The sequence below is a fragment of the Gigantopelta aegis genome, chromosome 8, assembly GCF_016097555.1.
Source record: "Gigantopelta aegis isolate Gae_Host chromosome 8, Gae_host_genome, whole genome shotgun sequence".
In the NCBI taxonomy this organism is placed as follows: domain Eukaryota; kingdom Metazoa; phylum Mollusca; class Gastropoda; order Neomphalida; family Peltospiridae; genus Gigantopelta; species Gigantopelta aegis.
Window position 1 is genome coordinate 76,376,474 of NC_054706.1, and position 8,773 is coordinate 76,385,246.

The 8,773-nt window shown below is 41.4% G+C and overlaps 1 long non-coding RNA gene across 1 annotated transcript; it reads right to left on the reverse strand.

The window, feature by feature from the left end:
• Positions 1 to 1,867: 1,867 nt before the first annotated feature.
• Positions 1,868 to 8,553, reverse strand: LOC121378561. Its single transcript, XR_005958745.1, has 3 exons — positions 8,507 to 8,553; positions 3,432 to 3,521; positions 1,868 to 2,004 (listed from the first exon to the last, which is right to left on the reverse strand). It is a non-coding gene; the product is annotated as an uncharacterized LOC121378561 (long non-coding RNA).
• Between the last annotated feature and the right edge of the window lie 220 nt (positions 8,554 to 8,773).

Here is an 8,773-nt window from a genome sequence, read left to right on the forward strand (position 1 = left end):
AGATTGGTCAGACTAGCCGTGTATTACGCGAGTGCTGTATCACGCGAGTGCTGTATCACTAGGCTACGTCCCGCCCCATGTAAAACATCAAATGGTTTAAAATGTGCTGATGTGTTGTTAAACAAATATTCCTTCCCTCAAAAATTAATTCCAGTTTAGACCGTAGCCTCCCCGTACCACTAGACGGAGCCTCCCCGTACTACTAGACATAGCCTCCCTGTACCACTAGACGGAGCCTCCCTGTACCACTAGACGGAGCCTCCCTGTACCACTAGACTCCCCGTACCACTAGACATAGCCTCCCCGTACCACTAGACATAGCCTTCCCGTACCACTAGACATAGCCTCCCCGTACCACTAGACGGAGCCTCCCCGTACCACTAGACATAGCCTCCCCGTACCACTAGACGGAGCTTCCCCGTACCACTAGACATAGCCTCCCCGTACCACTAGACGGAGCCTCCCCGTACCACTAGACGGAGCCTCCCCGTACCACTAGACGGAGCCTCCCCGTACTACCAGACGGAGCCTCCCCGTACCACTAGACATAGCCTCCTCGTACTACCAGACGGAGCCTCCCCGTACCACTAGACATAGCCTCCCCGTACCACTAGACGGAGCCTCCCCGTACTACCAGACGGAGCCTCCCCGTACCACTAGACATAGCCTCCCCGTACCACTAGACATAGCCTCCCCGTACCACTAGACGGAGCCTCCCCGTACCACTAGACATAGCCTCCCCGTACCACTAGACGGAGCCTCCCCGTACTACCAGACGGAGCCTCCCCGTACTACCAGACGGAGCCTCCCCGTACCACTAGACGGAGCCTCCCCGTACCACTAGACATAGCCTCCCCGTACCACTAGACGGAGCCTCCCCGTACTACCAGACGGAGCCTCCCCATACCACTAGACGGAGCCTCCCCGTACTACCAGACGGAGCCTCCCCGTACCACTAGACATAGCCTCCCCATACCACTAGACGGAGCCTCCCCGTACCACTAGACAGCCTCCCCGTACCACCAGACGGAGCCTCCCTGTACCACCAGACGGAGCCTCCCCGTACCACTAGACATAGCCTCCTCGTACTACCAGACGGAGCCTCCCCGTACCACTAGACATAGCCTCCCCGTACCACTAGACGGAGCCTCCCCGTACTACCAGACGGAGCCTCCCCGTACCACTAGACATAGCCTCCCCGTACCACTAGACATAGCCTCCCCGTACCACTAGACGGAGCCTCCCCGTACCACTAGACATAGCCTCCCCGTACCACTAGACGGAGCCTCCCCGTACTACCAGACGGAGCCTCCCCGTACCACTAGACGGAGCCTCCCCGTACCACTAGACATAGCCTCCCCGTACCACTAGACGGAGCCTCCCCGTACTACCAGACGGAGCCTCCCCATACCACTAGACGGAGCCTCCCCGTACTACCAGACGGAGCCTCCCCGTACCACTAGACATAGCCTCCCCATACCACTAGACGGAGCCTCCCCGTACCACTAGACAGCCTCCCCGTACCACCAGACGGAGCCTCCCTGTACCACCAGACGGAGCCTCCCCGTACCACCAGACATAGCCTCCCCGTACCACCAGACGGAGCCTCCCCGTACCACTAGACATAGCCTCCCCGTACTACCAGACGGAACCTCCCCGTACCACTAGACATAGCCTCCCCGTACCACTAGACGGAGCCTCCCCGTACCACTAGACGGAGCCTCCCCGTACCACTAGACATAGACGGAGCCTCCCCGTACCACTAGACGGAGCCTCCCCGTACCACTAGACGTAGCCTCCCCGTACTACTAGACGGAGCGATAACAAACAACACTTGCATCTTGAAAAAAATTATGTTTATTTAGTATGCTGTTCCACATTAATTAATTAATGTGCCAAGTTACAAATTAGAGTGTTGAAATGTCTCTTCACTCGTAGGTACTAAGACGATTCAGAAAACAATATGGGTCAAGGTAGACTAAATCTCATCTGCTGGGTATGTTTCTGAAAAATAAAATATTAGATATATGAGATGAGAACCCGACACCTCTATTTTAGTTTTATCTCAGGGCGATCTTGGATTGCATCATCGTTGTTTCTCTAAATACGACTTGGAATACAGTAGTATATATGTAATTAATAAACGGCGACACTGGGAGTCTGCTGGGGAAGAATTTATACGTGGGTAGATGTTGGATTACGACATTATTATACTATTTTCCATAAATAATACGTGCAATATAGGCCTTGAACCGTTAGATATTAAATTTTAATACAATATGATAAGGAGAGGGGTTGAAACTTGTCTTAGTGCTAGAGCGCTGGGTAGTAGGATCGACCCCAACTCCACCACCGTGATATCCGGTTGATATTTACGGCTATTTTCGTGTTTACTTTACATTGCTTATTTTCAACTACTTTAATTAACATCAAGCATTCTGAGAGTACTGCTAAAGTAATATAATATGTTCCCTAAAAGGAACAAAAATCATATATTCTAAATTTAAGGGCAATATTTCTGTCAAAAATAGGACAATTACCATGAAAGTCAAACTTGATTTGTAACAGAACATGATAAAACAATACACAAACTCACAGTTCAATATCTTGAGGCATTGCTAAAATAAAATTTGAAAACCTATAGTTGGACTGTTACGGTAACATAACTAAATGGGCCCAGTGGTAAAGCGTTCGCTTGATGTGCGGTCGGTCTAGGATCGATCCCCGTCGGTGGACACATTGGACTATTTCTCGTTACAGCCAGTGCTCCACAACTGGTGTAACAAAGGCAGTGGTATGTACTATCCTGTCTGTGGGATGGTGCTTATAAAAGACCCCTTGCTGCTAATCGAAAAAGAGTAGCCCATGAAGTGGCGACAGCGGGTTTCCTCTCTCAGTATCTGTGTGGTCCTTAACCATATGTCTGACGCCATATAACCGTAAATAAAATGTGTTGAGTGCGTCGTTAAATAAAACATTTCCTTCCTTCTAATAGCATAACTAATTGGGCGGGATGTAGCCAAGTGGTAAAGCGCTCACTTGATGGTCCGTTGCTATTTCCCGCTCAAGCCAGTGCGCCACAACTGGTATAACAAAGGCAGTGGTATGTGCTATCCTATATATGGGATGGTGCATATAAAAGATCCCTTGCTACTAATGGATAAATGTAGCGGGTTTCCTTTCTTAGACTATATGTCAAAATTACCCAATGTTAGACATTCATTTGACGATGATTAATAAATCAATGTGCTCCAAAGATGTCATTAAACAAAACAAACTGTTTTTTTAACAAATAGCATAAATAATGCAGGAATATAAACTCCTCCATTTTGAATACAAATAATGTACATTCTTTCACTTTAAAAGCGCACAGCAAAACACAGCCACACAGTGAAATAATTAGTACCAGTCTCTCCATTTTGAATACGTACTCAACTAGCAGCCAGGTGGCACATCGAACACCGACTTGTCTTTCACTTCAGGCTCGTATCCAAAAAAAAAAAACCAGCTGTCAAAGTAAGCTGAAAATATATCAATAATGTGCTAGTTAAATTCAATGCTGGTATCAATAATGTGCTAGTTAAATTCAATGCTGTATCAATATTGGTTAAATTCAATGCTGGTATCAATAATGTGCTAGTTAAATTCAATGCTGGTATCAATATTGACCTAGTTAAATTCAATGCTGGTATCAATATTGTGCTAGTTAAATTCAATGCTGGTATCAATAATGTGCTAGTTAAATTCAATGCTGGTATCAATAATGTGCTAGTTAAATTCAATGCTGGTATCAATATTGACCTAGTTAAATTCAATGCTGGTATCAATATTGTGCTAGTTAAATTCAATGCTGGTATCAATAATGTGCTAGTTAAATTCAATGCTGGTATCAATAATGTGCTAGTTAAATTCAATGCTGGTATCAATAATGTGCTAGTTAAATTCAATGCTGGTATCAATATTGTGCTAGTTAAATTCAATGCTGGTATCAATAATGTGCTAGTTAAATTCAATGCTGGTATCAATATTGTGCTAGTTAAATTCAGTGCTGATGAATTGGATACGAAACAGTAGATCGATATTGTGCTGGTTAAATCCAGTGCTGATGAATTGGATACCAAACAGTAGATCGATATTGTGCTGGTTAAATCCAGTGCTGAATTGGATACCACACAGTAGATCGATATTGTGCTGGTTAAATCCAGCGCTGATGAATTGGATACCAAACAGTAGATCGATATTGTGCTGGTTAAATCCAGCGCTGATGAATTGGATACCACACAGTAGATCGATATTGTGCTGGTTAAATCCAGCGCTGATGAACTGGATACCAAACAGTAGATCGATATTGTGTTAGTTAAATTCAGCGCTGATGAATTGGATACCAAACAGTAGATCGATATTGGTCTAGTTAAAGTGACAGACCCTAGTTTTTAAACACTACGACGTATTTTTCACTATTAAAGTGACAGACCCTAGTTTTTAAACACTACGACGTATTTTTCACGAATAAAGTGACAGACCCTAGTTTTTAAACACTACGACGTATTTTTTCACTATTAAAGTGACAGACCCTAGTTTTTAAACACTACGACGTATTTTTCACTAATAAAGCCGGTTTGGTCATTTAAATTCGAAGTACTTATACGTTATTATTTACAATATTAATTTTCGTACACCTGAAGCGACTCTTGTCTTCCAAGCTTTTGTAATATCCCAAAATGCATTTTTCATAATTTGCTTTTAAAAATACACGTTCGTCTGAGAAGTAATAGTTATCGAGACAAGCTCTGGTTATTTTTAGGCAGTATATCCCTGTGTAAACATCATAGATGTTAGCTTCTCTCTGTTATAACCTTATCCATGTGTGTTGCAGGTTTGTATATTAATTAAACTAATGTCCATTTTCACCCGTTGAAACCAGGATCTGCGCCTCTAAATTTAGTGCTGATGAATAGGATACTATTCATTTCATTTCAGTTTATTTTCGTGCTTATATCCAATTACGGTTCAAGCACGCTATCCTGAGCACACACCTCAACTGTCTGGGATGTCTGTCTAGGACAGGGGGTTAGTTGTTAGTGGTTAGTGAGATAAAAGAGGGTGTAGTGGTCTTACATCTACCCATTGAGTTGTTAAAACTCGCTCTGGGTGGGAGACGGTACCGGGTTGCGAACCCAGTACCTACCAGCATTATGTCCGAATGCTTAACCACGACACCACCGAAACCGGTTCCTTTGGATACCAAACAAAACATTATGGTGAACTTGATATAATATGTCATGTGAAATGTATTTTGAGTCATTTCTTTCTTCCAGTTTCAACCTCCTTGCAATAGTTAACAGTTACAAGTGACATGCAATTATCAAACATTTGAAATCTAACAGATGCTTATTTATCAAGGTCCCGTGAAGCCCTTATTCGTTCCTTTAATTCTCTTCTGTTGTATACCAATGTAGTGCTGACAAATGTCGTATCATACCTCCATTAAACTCTTTCTTCCAATTTCTAATGTTTGCAATTGTTAAAGGGACATTCCTGACTTTGTTGCAATGCTATAAAGTTTCCGGCTAATAAAACCTTTTTTAATTGTTAGAATGACAATTTACTTACATTTCCTTGTCCAGAATATCTATATCTGTATATCCAATGTGTTTTTGGTCCCCCAAATGTTCGTAGTAGCTCAATATGCATTTTCGCCAAATATTTTTTCGTACGTATCAATTTATTTTCCCCTTCAACCGTCAAATAAAGTCTATTTTTAGACGGCGGATTCCCTTCGACTTGTCATGCATTTGAAGCGCATCACGTGACCTTTTTGTGACGTAGAGCACATGTAAATACTATGCTGCCTGGTCATTTCGTACCCTAGTCATTTCGTACAACTGTAAAAAGTCATTTCGTACCTTAGTTATTTCGTACCATTGTGAGAAGTCTTTCCATACCATAGTCATTTCATACCAGTATATAAAAAACGAATCGACCATAGCATAAAAGCAGTGGGTTTTTTTGTTTTGTTTTTTAAATTTACGTTGACAGTTTGAAAATCAAAACACATTATTGCGCAGCATATCGTTATTGATTTACCATAACACCTGTCAACTGTTATTTCCATTTTACCTGACAAGAGCCGTATTTGGTATGTACTACTAACGGCCAACTTCGATGTTTTCTGAAATTGGCTCCAATTGACCAAAGTGTGCATTTTTTACATTCATAAATTAATAAATATGCTAATAATAATAAATAAATAAATATGAACAATTTTTTTCAGTTACCAGCTGAAATGGTCGAATATTACTTATTATTACTTATTATCTTATTTGTTTAAGAAATAAACAATAAAAACCACTGAAAACATTGACTACCCTATCGATTACCAAATCAGCCAATTGCTCATGTTTATTACTTATACACAATGACAATATGTTTTTTGTTTTTGCTGATCAGAAACGCCCTTAAATTAACAACAAATTTGTTTCCATGTATGGTACGAAATGACTTGATCTTTTTTTAGGGAAAAAATTAAATATTTAATGATTTATAAAGTCAGTTGCAGGTGGTGTTTGCATCTTATATACCTAATTAGATTGGGTACGATATGACTTTCAATTTTGCAATGGTACGAAAGGACCAAATTAGGTACGAAATGACTATGGTACGAAAGAACCAAGCTACGAAATGACTATGGTACGAAAGGACTCTATAGCTATAAGTACAAGTGACCCTAACCCTAAATGCTAGAACGATCAGAAGGCTTGCCAAGCCGAAGGCATTAGAAAAGAGACAAGATCAAAAAGTTGTTGAAGTTGAAAAAAATGAAGGAAAAAAAGAACATTATTATGAAATCTTGGAATTGTTATCGGCATCATTTCTACTTGTTTCTTTTAAAATGCGTCCATTCGTATCGCTTAGTTTAACGAAATTTTTTTTTGTAATACTACTGACTTGTAGGAAACAAATGGAAAGTCGTTGGTAATCAATGCCAAACGTCAATATTAAAAAATAAATAACATTAAAAACGTGCTTTCCATACGGTTCGTCCACTGGACATATTAATAGTTATTTCTTTGACATTGTAATCGTTTCTTAACATTATTTTGTGGTATACTATAACCAAAAAAGTAAAATAGAGTTAGAATTCAACATTAATATCCATTTTTTATTAACTGTTTGTATTCATTATCATGCCCCGGACGATTCGTCCACTGACGATTCGTCCACTCGCTCTTACATTATTTCGCATGTCACGATGTGGTAAATAGGTAATGCAAGCCTCCGCATCGGAAGACTTTATTACCCCCCCCCCCCCCCATGTCATGTTCTCCTTCAATGGCGTACTTTATATCCACTGTACCCTCCCTCGTCACATGTTATCCCCATATGCCTAATAACCTCGAAATAAAATAAAAACTCGTTGTCTTCAATTCCAATATAATTAAATGTACATTAAAAAACAATTCAACAAAACAACAAATGTCATTCAAACAAAGCGTGTTGTTTTAGACGCGACTTGATTCAACTTTCCGGATCTCGTTTCACGGACTGCGATTTTGTGTTTCCGTTGACTGGTGATCGCATTGAGTCAGTTTTGTCGGAATCGAACGAAAGGATCGGCGATCTCCGTAACCCCGCCCCCCCCCCCCCCCCCCCCCCCAAAAAAAAAAAACCCACCAACAAAACAAAAACAACAACAACAACAACCGCGCACTTACTGAAATGTGCATCTGCTAGATCGGGGAACTTTCTCGGATTGAATCATTGCTAAAACTAGGTTGTAGAATCGAACTTTTTGTTGAACATTGGAGTAATCATCTATCAACAATCGGAGAAGTTGGGTCATAACCCCTACCCACCCTCCTATAAAAATCTCAACGGATTTACACGATTTGGAAAAACGACCCTTAGAGACCCACAAAAATCGGAAAATCCGGCATATGCCGGAAAACTTTCACCCATGGAAATGTACTGGGGAAATAAAAACCCAGTGGACTAATCGTCCGGAACTGATTTTTTGTACTGGACGAATCGTCTCGAGTTCCTCAGTGGACGAATCGTCCGTGGACAAATTGTCCAGTGGACGAATCGACTGCATCCCAAAAACGTGTACTCACCGAAGCCATGTTGAATATTGCATTGTGGGAAATTTGTGTTCTCGTCATCACTGCGACCTCTGACCTTCACCTTTCCGCGAGGATTTCAAATAATCGTGTCATTGGGAATCCCGAAAGTATTGTTCTATGTAAGTATTTCAATTTCGCACTTTTCATTGATTTTTTTACACAAATGTATTACAGGTGAGTTTACTAATCCATATTACTGTCTATTTTATTAGCTTTAAAGTCAGGAATGTCCCTTTACGAGTTCAGTAACCTACAGTTACCAATAAACTGCAATCTAAGACACGCTTATTTCACCATGTACTGTCCTTAACACTCCTTTTCCCTTCTTTCTACTTTGTCATATACCAATTTAGCGCCATCATATCTATCATGTGGTATCATACCTCCGAACAAACCCACCACTATTGGCACACACCCTTTCTGTGTGAACGCAATGGTGATGTTAACTTGGAGTGAATCGAAGTCCTGGTACGTGCACGATTCAACAGGCAGTTGAGCAGGGGAGAACCCGAGGTAGGCTGAGCCAAATAGGTAGCATCGTCTGTAACAAACAAAAGTAATACCGAGTCACTAGAAGAAAGGAAGGCAATGTTTTAATTAACGACGCCACTCAACACATTTTATTTACGGTTATATGGCGTCGGACATAT